The following is an 11,468-nucleotide window of genomic DNA, read 5'->3' as shown; positions in this document are numbered from 1 at the left end:
ATGGAATGTGAGATTTTTACATTTTCAACCATCATTTTGAGGGTCTTACCATGGCTAAAAACTGATGAATTTGTCTTAGAACATCTTTTGATTTTTCACTGCACTTCAGGAGAGACAGGCCTCATCTTCTCCACAGCGCACCCCCTGGAAGCCGCCAGTTGGTTATGTCCAGAGGTGGGTAGTAAATTAAATGTACTTTGTTACATTTACTTGAGTATTTTGTTCAGTTCCCTGTGCGCACTGAATCATCTGAAGGGGTTTCCGTGGACCTAACGTTACAGTCAATTGAAAGAAAATTTGCAAATGCATCCTATTGTTTGTCAGCGATGACATCTTTATCAGGGTTGCCAACTTTTAAGTTCAGGTTGGAGTGAGATTTTAAGTTCTTTTAAACTTTTGATTTGTCACTGCAATTCAGGAGAGACAAGCCTCATCTGCTCCACAGCGCACACTCTGGAAGCCGCCAGGGTGACATCGGTAGCTCAGGGAGCCAGGGAGGCGCCAACAGTTCAGTGGCCCAGTGTGTTGCTGACAGTTTAGGGGCCGAGGGAAGCGCCGACAGTTGAGGGGCCCCGGGAGGATTGGCGCGATTTTGTTTTGATTTTGTTGAAAGAGTCAAATAAACACACAAGTCTCAGTAAGCCGACCTTGTCTTCTTCCTTCCCTACTCTGAACATTTTCAAACTGGTGCTGAAACCCGGGAAGGAAGAAGAAACAGCTCCGACATCATGTATTCCCCGTCAAGTTGGCCGTTTGCAGACATCATTCAGTCGCTCGCGGGACTCCACCAAGAACATCTAGGATATGAGGGACAATCAGGTATGATGGTTCCAAGCCCTCGTCTGGGCACAGCAGGAGGACCACAAGCTTTTCTGGAGCTGGATGGTATGTGAGGTTCGGGCCCTTGACTAAAATGGGTCCTCAGGATTACCCGCAGACTTTCATCAATCTCTTTGAGAGAATTGCATGTAAGTGGCCACAAGCCCACTGGCCGATGCGCCTCATCCCACTTCTCAGCAGCTGCCAGTCCAGTACCTCTGCAGTGGGTCCAGTGCCATCGCCCAACGTCGCTGGACCTAGCCATTCAACTGACGAAGGACCAGATGGTGGCTTGCCCAAGGATTGGCGAATCCCTGCCCTCTGTTTCACCCTCTCTCACCTCCCCTGTTTTTCTCCTCTCTCTTCCCCTAAACCTGTCCTGTGTAAATCTCCCTCCTCGAGCCCAATCCTGATGAAGGGGAGGTTCGCTCCTGAACCTCCAGCTGGCCAGAGAGGAGCGCCCAGGGGGGCATATAGGTCATTATTAACACGTGCCAATAAATTGGAAATTGGGAACAAATTGGACAGCTTTTAGTAAATGATTAGAGTGCAATGATTTTCCCCTGGAGCCGTCTTCTTTAACCAGTGTTTCGGTTTTACGTGCGCACACATACAGCGCATTGAATTGAGTACTGATTTGAGCCCTCTTTCGCGTCTTTTCATGCTTGAACGGACACAACATTATGTTTAAATGTTTGTTTTGGCAAGTAAACACCGTCAGTTATGTCCAGAAGTGGGTAGTACATTTACCTTGTTACACTTACTTGAGTATTTTGTTCAGTTCCCTGTGCACACTGAATCTTCTGTAGTTGTTAGATGAAGTGGCCGTGGACCTAACGTTACTATCAATTGAACGCACATCTGCAAATCTATCCCATTGTTTGTCAGCAATAAACATCTTTAGCAGGGTTGCCAACTGTTAAGTTCTGGTTAGAGTGTGTGTGTGTGTGGGGGGGGGTGGTATTGTGGGTATTGACAAATATTGATTTCGATCAAGATTCAGTATCAATTCATATGTAGTATAGTTGCAAGAAAAAGTATGTGGACCGCTTGCAGAATCTGTGTACGTAAGTACACAGTACTTAATGTACGTAATGTGGCTTCATCACGTCTCTCACTCAGTTATGGTAGTGTTGAAGTCGGAATACCTATCATCTGGCAGCAACGATTTTGAACCCTTTCTAACTCATCAGAGAGACCTTTAGGTAGTCCACCCCATACTGGGCTAGCGTACTCCAGAACTGGCTGTATAAAAGTCAAATATATTTGTGTTAAAACATCACAAGGGGGTCTTTTTTTAGCAACACAAAGATAATAGATTCTAGGACGTACTTTCATAATTATGTACTTAATGTGGGCGTCCCATGACAGATCGGAAGAGATATGAACTCCAAGCAATTTAAAGGTGGAAACTCTACTAATTACATGGAAGGACAGGGAATGTTTTCCTCACTCCTAGCACTGATGATCATGTCTTAGTACCATTCATTGCCAATGTAAATTCCTGTCCCCATTCCGACACTGAATCTACGGCCTTTTGGGTTAGCCCAGGAAGAGATCCCATTAGAAGATTTCCCATCATCTGCATATTTCACAGGAATTACCAAAGGAGGCAGACTTGGTACGGCCGCGAAGATCCGTGACTATTACGCAGGAATGAGAAAGTAGTTCCTAGCCATATAAGTGTAGAAAATCGCAACTTTTCATTTTCAGTTGGTCTTAGCACACGATGTAACTGTAGAAGAGTCAAGTTTTAAATAGGAAAAATATTGAAAGTGCCTTTGGTCATTTTTTGAATGAGATGCTAATGGACTGATCAGAATCAATGATGTATGCTAAGCTATGCTAAAAGTGCTACCGCCAGATACAAAGATCGGCTGAATGGGTTCAAAAACGGTAAAACTCAACTATTTAACTCTAGGGGACTTGTAAAATGAGCCTATTTTCAAAACAAGTGGAGTGTTCCTTTAACTCATTTAAAAGCAATCGCATCATCATTTACATAGCGCAGCCAATAGTTGGTTACTATTGGTTCATGTATCTCCTATGCAGCAGCTTGTTTTCTCACTCAGCAGAATGTGTGTATATAGTTGTATTGTTTATTTCTTCCATTAACCTGTACAACTGTGCAGGGTGAAAAGTTGCTTTACAAATGTATGACAATAGCCTCGTTCAGCTGTTGCACAACTGTGCTCCAACCTCAAAATCTAGGGTGGCTGGGAAAAGCTGTGCAAATGGGCAGTTTTTTTTTTGGCATTGGCTGTACAGCCTTTAACTATTTGGAAAAGATACAGTATTTGTGTGGGGGAGGGCTCTGCACTTTTCTCATGTATTGTCTCCAGCTTTGTTTAGGGGTTATTCCATATACGGGCAACACTTTACAATTTTAGTTAACTACATTAGTTAACTTGAACTAATAATGAACTGCACATATAAAGCATTTATTTATCTTTGTTAATGTTAATTTCGACATTTACTAATGCATTATTAAAATCTTGTTAACATTAGTTAATGCACTGTGAACTAACATGAACAAACCATGAACAACTGTACTTTTAGTAACTAATGTTAACAAAGATGAACTAATGCTGAACAGAGGTGTTGTTCATGTTTAGTTTATGTAAACAAATGCATTAACTAATGTTAACTAATACAACCTTATTGTAAAGTGTTACCCATACAGTGGGGAGAACAAGTATTTGATACACTGCCAATTTTGCAGGTATTCCTACTTACAAAGCAAGTAGAAGTCTGTAATTTTTATCATAGGTACACTTCAACTGTGAGAGACAGAAATCCAGAAATTAGCATTGTATGATTTTTAAATAAATAATTAGCATATTATTGCATGACTTAAGTATTTGATCACCTACCAACCAATAAGAATTCCAGCTCTCACAGACCTTTAGTTAGTTTTTCTTTAAGAAGCCCTCCTATTCTCCACTCATTACCTGTATTAACTGCACCTCTTGGAACTTGTTACTTGTATAAAAGACACCTGTCCACACACTCAATCAAACAGACTCCAACCTCTCAACAATGGCCAAGACCAGAGAGCTGTGTAAGGACATCAAGTAGGGCTGCAGCTATCGATTCTTTTTGTAATCGATTAATCTAGCATTTAATCGATCGATTAATCGGATAAAAAAAATCAGTGTTTTTAAACAACCAATACAAATAATGCATAACTAAAATGAAGAGGAAAAGCAATTTAATTTATTTATATGCACAACAGGTTTCATGCTTTAATCTAGCCCTGACATCAAAGTAAATATCTTTTATGTAGATTTCTACACCTGCAGCATTTACCATTAGGCTACTAATAAATAATATATAATTTCTGGGGTGAGCCTATTTGCTATGGTAACCTAGCAACGTGTGTGTGTGTGCGTGAGGCTTCATTGCAGTTTGGTACGGCATACATACATTCATTTTCAATAGAATGCTGCATTTGGCTTGCATCACTTGCATTGCGGTGCATTTTAGGTGAAGCATCCGTTCGAAAAATCGCGTCACATCATCACGTCCCGGTGTATACAGTGGAAGCTGAAATTATTGTTGCGTGGCTACATAAAAGTTTAAGCATATGTAATGCATTGCCACAATTGGTCTGACTGGCGCGAGAGAGAGGAGGGTACATGCGCGCGCGTGTGTGTGCGTGTGTGTGTGTGTGTGTGTGTGTGTGTGACTGATTTTCTACTATTAAAGTTGGAATTTTTCCAACAAATGCAAAAAGTGCATTTCTTTGTGATTTTAAAATACTTGAAGGAAACGGTTCACTTTCCGCAGTTATTGATGGGGCAGATTTATGTTTGTTGTACATCAGATACAGAAACATTAACACAGTAGTAGACCTACATTACATTTATTTGGATGCATTAATGAGAGAGTGATTGTGTGTGTGAATTACTCATTCCGTCTCTATTCATTATGAAGCAGTGGTTTGTAATTACTTCAAAGGTATTCAAATGTATGCCTATTAACGGTTGAGTTGAGTTTCTAAGCTACTTTTGTGACTTTACTTTAGTCACACTCACAGGACGGCGTTAACACTGCGTTTCTGCGCTGCTCTCCGCGCGCGATCTTCACGCGAAAAGAGGTCTGCTTTCAGGGCGAGCGCTCGTTGTCAAAGACGCAACACGGCTCAACTCTCCGTTGAAAAAGCTGAGCACTGAACGGATACTTTTTCCGTATTGTTGTTTTTGAATAGTGCACAATCGCTTCAATGTTCAAACTGGCAAGGCTTTAAAAGCATTTAATTGACAAACTTTATGAGGACAAAACTGAAAGCGATCTGGCTTCGGGGCTTGCGCATGCTGTGTGTGTGTGTGTGTGTGTGTGTGTGTGTGTGTGTGTGTGTGTGTGTGTGTGTGGCAGCTATAAGAACGGTAATCAACTTACATAAACTGTGTAAAACATGCAGTTACTATAGTGATTCTAGGCATTTAGAATCTAAACTAAATTCAAAATGCGTCACACGCTATGGTGTGCTTCCTGAACATTGAACAGCGGTCCGTGTGAATCAGATCCCTGCGCGTATAGTGCGCGTCATAGGAATTTAACAAGGCTTCGAGGCAGAATTTTTGCCTCGAGGAATTTGTGTAATCGAGTTACTCGATGAATCGTTTCAGCCCTAACATCAAGGATAAAATTGTAGACCTGCACAAGGCTGGGATGGGCTACAGGACAATAGCCAAGCAGCCTGGTTAGAAGGCAACAACTGTTGGCGCAATTATTAGAAAATGGAAGAAGTTCAAGATGACGGTCAATCTCCCTCGGTCTGGGGCACCATGCAAGATCTCACCTCGTGGGGCATCAATGATCATGAGGAAGGTGAGGGATCAGCCCAGAACTACACGGTAGGACCTGGTCAATGACCTGATGAGAGCTGGGACCACAGTCTCAAAGAAAACCATTAGTAACACACTACGCCGTCATGGATTAAAATCCTGCAGCGCACGCAAGGTCCCCCTGTTCAAGCCAGCGCATGTCCAGGCCCATCTGAAGTTTGCCAATGACCATCTGGATGATCCAGAGGAGGAATGGGAGAAGGTCATGTGGTCTGATGAGACAAAAATAGACCTTTTTGGTCTAAACGCCACTCGCCGTGTTTGGAGGAAGAAGAAGGATGAGTACAACCCCAAGAACACCATCCCAACTTTGAAGCATGGAGGTGGAAACATCATTCTTTGGGGATGCTTTTCTGCAAAGGGGACAGGATGACTGCACCGTATTGAGGGGAGGATGGATGGGGCCATGTATCGCCAGATCTTGGCCAACAACCTCCTTCCCTCAGTAAGAGCATTGAAAATGGGTCTTGGCTGGGTCTTCCAGCATGACAACGACCTGAAATACACAGCCAGGGCAACTAAGGAGTGTCTCGTAAGAAGCATCTCAAGGTCCTGGAGTGGCCTAGCCAGTCTCCAGACCTGAACCCAATAGAAAATCTTTGGAGGGAGCTGAAAGTCCGTATTGCCCAGCGACAGCCCCAAAACCTGAAGGATCTGGAGAAGGTCTGTATGGAGGAGTGGGCCAAAATCCCTGCTGCAGTGTGTGCAAACCTTTTCAAGAACTACAAGAAACGTATGATCGTAAATTAAATGTTTCTTGATTACATTCCTCTGGTATTTTGGTATTCATAGCAGACACCAACCGTGACAAAATACAGAACCCAGCTGCTCTGACTGGAGCAGGAGCAGCAATCCCTCAAGATAAACTTGATGTTACTCACCTATCAAGAAGAAATAAAGCAACCTCGGCATCCGATTGCCGGCCTTAGTGCTCCTCCAGTGGAGTTCTCTCCAGTGCTGGAAAGTTGATGCGATATTTACATGGGTCCTACTTCTTGCCTGATCGTAAGCTTTCTTTTGTTCCACAGACATTTTCTACTTTTGTTTTTTATCTGCCATCTCTCGTCGCTCGGCTAATGTCCGTCCTGTGTGTCGTGTCTTTTGAATAATGATGTGCACTGAGCAATTTCCTCTCCCCATCATTAGTAGACACGCCCCTTACTGCTGATTGGCTACAAGCCGAGACACTTTTCTAAAGCATTTTTGAAATATAGTTCACCCCACCAATTAAGCCAGCTTTCAGCTTGCACAGACTCGTGTTTCAGTCTGTTGAGAGACATGCACTTACCCATCCTCCCTCCCAAATAATCTTAATAAAACAGAGTGGTCCTGACTGAACTAATTTTAAATGTATTAGTTTATACATTATGATTTAAATGATAGTGATGATTGTATGGAAAATAACATCTTTTCATCTCTGTAAAAGTCTTCCCCTGTTGTTTTGGAAGTAGACACACGGATAAGTATTTAAGTATACTTATAAGTATAAAGGATGTATTTTAAAAAGTTGTCAGTCAAATTAAAACTGCTGGAGAATATCACATTATTAATTTTTTCACACAAAAATGAAAAGAGAATGTGAATTAAAGTATGTAGAGTATGCAAGGTGATAGAATCCGCAGTTAATTCCTCGATTAATTAAGCTACTCTTTTACTTTTACTCCAATTGTTTTTTTGGGGGGAAGAACTTTTTACCCTACTCTCATTTTGCTGAAGAGATTCGAATATCTGTCAGTAAAATGATCTGATCTTCCTATCACTAAGATAAAAATTGTCACGTGACATACATTGTGCACATGTGGAGTGCACACATGGAGATTTTTACACACACTTGGTTAGGGGCGTGTGCCACTGTTCATTTCCAGACCTCTGACAAGCCTATCACCCATTTATCATCGTCTCCCATCAGTCCCGCCGTGTCATCACATCCTCCTCTCAGTGGTGAGGTTACACCGTGGACAACCCTCGACTCCAGTGTCAACCATCAAGCCTTCGGACTCGCCTGGCTCCCTCAGACCGCCGGCTCCACCTGGGTCAGACATTGCCACGCCTCTGCTGCCGACCTGCGGGACAGCCGCTACTCTCTAGCCCTCCACCCCTTCCGCTTCGGCAAGCTCCACCCTCCCTCAGGTTCCACCTCCGCCCTTGGTCACACCAGTTCATCCTCTGCTCTCCGGATCTCCACCTCCACCTCAGGGGGTCATCAACTCCGCCTTTGGCTTTCGGTATGGCTGAGCTCTGGGTCATTGGGCAACTCCTACCCACATCACCACAATGGATGCTACCTCCTTCTGTCCTGCCCTGTTCATCGTCCTCCGCCTTCCTGCCTGCCCTTGGTACCTGCATTTTGCCACGTCCTCGTCCTCCTCCCAAGCCGCCTCCATCTTCCCTCTACGGTGTCTGTGTGTACATGTCTGTGTGTTTGGGCTTTCTGTTTGTATTTTGATTCGTTCATGCGCTCCTTTGTTCAGTTTCCCGCCACTCCCTTGTTACCATAGTTAACTTCATTATTAGTTAATTCTGATCAGCTGTGTTGGCTCGTTACCTTGTTTGTGTTCCTATATAAGTTCTTCCTTTTCAGTCACTCCTTGTCCGTTCACCGTTATGTTAATTTGTGGTGTTGCCTGTCTGCCTGCCTTAAGATTATTTGTAATTAAACTACGTTTTGATCTTGATTCATAGGTATTCATCTTTCTGCCTGCACACACCCGTGACAATAATGTCAGCTAGAGTTGATTTTGTTTTGTTGTTTTCATTCCTTTTGAGCCACCCATCTCCTTCCCCCCTCTCAGTGTCTTTGTTATTTGTTCTTTTGTGAATATTCACACTTGATCTCATTTCCCAGTATTCCAGCACCAGTGTTTTGCGCTGTATTTTTTAATCTGTTGTTTTTTGTTACCGCGCACTTAATTTTTAATATCAATTTTAAATGTTACAACCCTCATATCCTTAAGCCAACTAGGGTCAATTGGTAAAAAATAAATTTATTTTTTTTATTCTCAGTACTGTTTGCCTGCTATGTACTTGAATTTTTTTTTTTTAAGTTGACCGCAAAAGGTGCCAGGAATGAGGCTGTGCCTTTACATATTGGAACTAAACTCACTGTCAGACAATAAGTTCAGGCCAATTCATACTAACTGGGCAACAGTTACAATGGTATAATAATTTAAGATAAATGTAATCATGGCCTTTGATCTACTTTTCCTCAAATGACCACCAAGGGTACTATGACCACACAAACCTACTCAACATTAGTCTGGTCATGCCATTAGTGAGAATGACCCCTTAACTTCAGCATAAATGTTTTATATAATTGTAAAACTCATTGTGTAAAATGAAATAAAATATCTTATATACAGTATATGACTGTTACATACCGTATTGTTCCGAATATAAGACAATGTTTTTTTTTTTCTTGGAAATGCATCTGAAAAAATACATTTCATCTTATATTCAGGGTCTAAACTTTTACATGTCAATAATGCACCCACAACAAAAGGGAGCACCAAATACGTGTAATACGAGTGTTTCCCCAAGGACTGATAAATGCAGTGGAGTCATAAAACTATCATTAAGCAGCCAAGAAATACAGAGTGTCAGAGTGTAATGTTAGAAGATCACGAGCCCCAAAAAGACAGTCTTAAAAATGTCAAAAAAACAGTCAAAGAAAAGCTTACCGTGGTCCTAAAAGCGTTCGCTTCGAAGAAACTGACAGGCAAGTGTGTCAGTATATGTAGCCAAATGTCGTCATCCAGCTGAAGACACTGGAAATTGCCAAAGAGCTGAACATACCCATTAGCAAGGCTCATCATCTCGGCTTCGTACTGATGCACTTGCCTGTCAGTATCCTTGAAGTGGGCGCTTTGATTAGTGCTTGACCTCTGACTTCGGGGAAACGGTCTTTTCGGCGCTATGTGATCGGCATATGGAAAACAAAACATTCATATGCCCCCTGGATCATATAGGTAATGCAGATTGAACATTTTTGAAATGCCAGCATCTATCACTGTACATAAAAATGTGAGAAATCAGTCTTAGTGAAATCTTATATCTTAAGTTATTTTTATGGTAGCCATTTCATAAAGTGTTTATTTCTGAATGTAATTGTTACATATGTACATATTAAAAGACAATATTTGGTCTTCAAAAAGCCTTTTTCCAAAACGTAATAAAGGGGGTTGTCTTACATTCAGGGTCGTCTTATATTCGGAATAATATTTCAATGTTGATGGAAATGACAGTCATTTGAGTTGATTCATACCACAAATGCAGTCAACTGGACTTAATTTGTATTTAACCTTGAACATTCTTTTAAAAAGGGATAATTCTTCCTCAACAAATCTGGTGGTAATGCTGAAATTTGAGTTGATTGAAAACACAAAAAATTACCTGGTGCTTGTCCATTGATTATTCCGCCTGTCAAATACAGAATATATGCATTATACTTTAATAATAGGAAAACATCGTTAATTTACTTATTTAAATATGTGTCATTCTACCGCCAGACTCTTGGTCACACTTATGTATTGCTAGAGCTGTAAAACCCTCACCATTTATCAGCAGCAGTAGAGACACACACAATGAGAGTAGAACCCTCATTATGAGAAACTTCACCTACTGTACCTTCACATTTATATGAACACACACACACACACACACACACACACACACACACACACACACACACACACACACACACACACACACACACACACACACACACACAAAAAGTAAAATTTTTAATTTAGAAGCAAACATTATATAATGAATAGTATAAAAAAGTATAACGTTAATGTTCACACACATTTTTTCAGTACAATCTTTAGGACAAGCATTGGTGTATTTACATTAAAAAAATACTATTTTAAAAATATATATATTAAAAGCATTTGGGATGAAATACAGAAAAGTATTTTTTACCAGAGATAAATGCAGAGCAGATCAAACTCAGGGAGATTCTCTCTTCAGCAGCTTTACCAGGATACAGTGATGTTGAACTGCAGGTGTCAGAATCTGATCAGTGCTTTTATTTATAAATGTGGGCAGACCATGACTTAATCTAGAAGGAACAATACCTTAAACCATGTATTGTGTCTTAATCACTCAACAACACCTTACACCACTTTTTCCATTTCATACCTATTGTGTTTGTCAGATGTTTCCTTGTATAGCTGCCATTTAGGATGGACATGTTTTTGCTTTATTCTTGAACATACTGTATGTGGTATGAATACTAGATACTCAAGGAAATCAGAATCATAAAGAGGCTCCGTCTCACTCTGACTACACACGTTTTGTCATCTTATGATCTGATTCTCATATTCATCATTGCAAGTGATCAGTTGTTTTACAGTTCTTCAGTATTATGAAACTATAGTGAGTAAATTACTAGTGTAACGGTACAATTCAATCGAATCTGGTTGCCCAATAATTTCATCATGGGCTCATTTACCATCCACCATGTTTGTGTGATGTACAAAATAAGTCCCTCCTCGGATCACCACCTTAACATGGTGAAGGGGTTTGAGTGCCTTGAAGACCCTGGGAGCTGTGATGTCCGGAGCATTAGCTCTTGGTAGTGGGTCCCAAGGCAAATTGGTGCCAGGTAGGAGGCCAGGCAAAGACTGATCCAACATAGACCCTCATGCCATGGTTAAAAAAGAGTGGGAAGACTTTGTCCACAGTAGAGACACTGGGGCACTCTCCTGGAATCAGGCCTGGGAGAGGAGCTTGCAGGCAAGTGCCTCATGGCTGGACTCTGACCCATGGGCACAGTCGGGTTCAGTCTGAACAAACAGT

This window comes from Gobio gobio (genome assembly GCF_949357685.1).
Source record: "Gobio gobio genome assembly, chromosome: 25".
Classification (NCBI taxonomy): Eukaryota; Metazoa; Chordata; class Actinopteri; order Cypriniformes; family Gobionidae; genus Gobio; species Gobio gobio.
The sequence above is the reverse complement of the archived record's forward strand: the minus strand, read 5'-3'. Positions refer to the sequence as shown.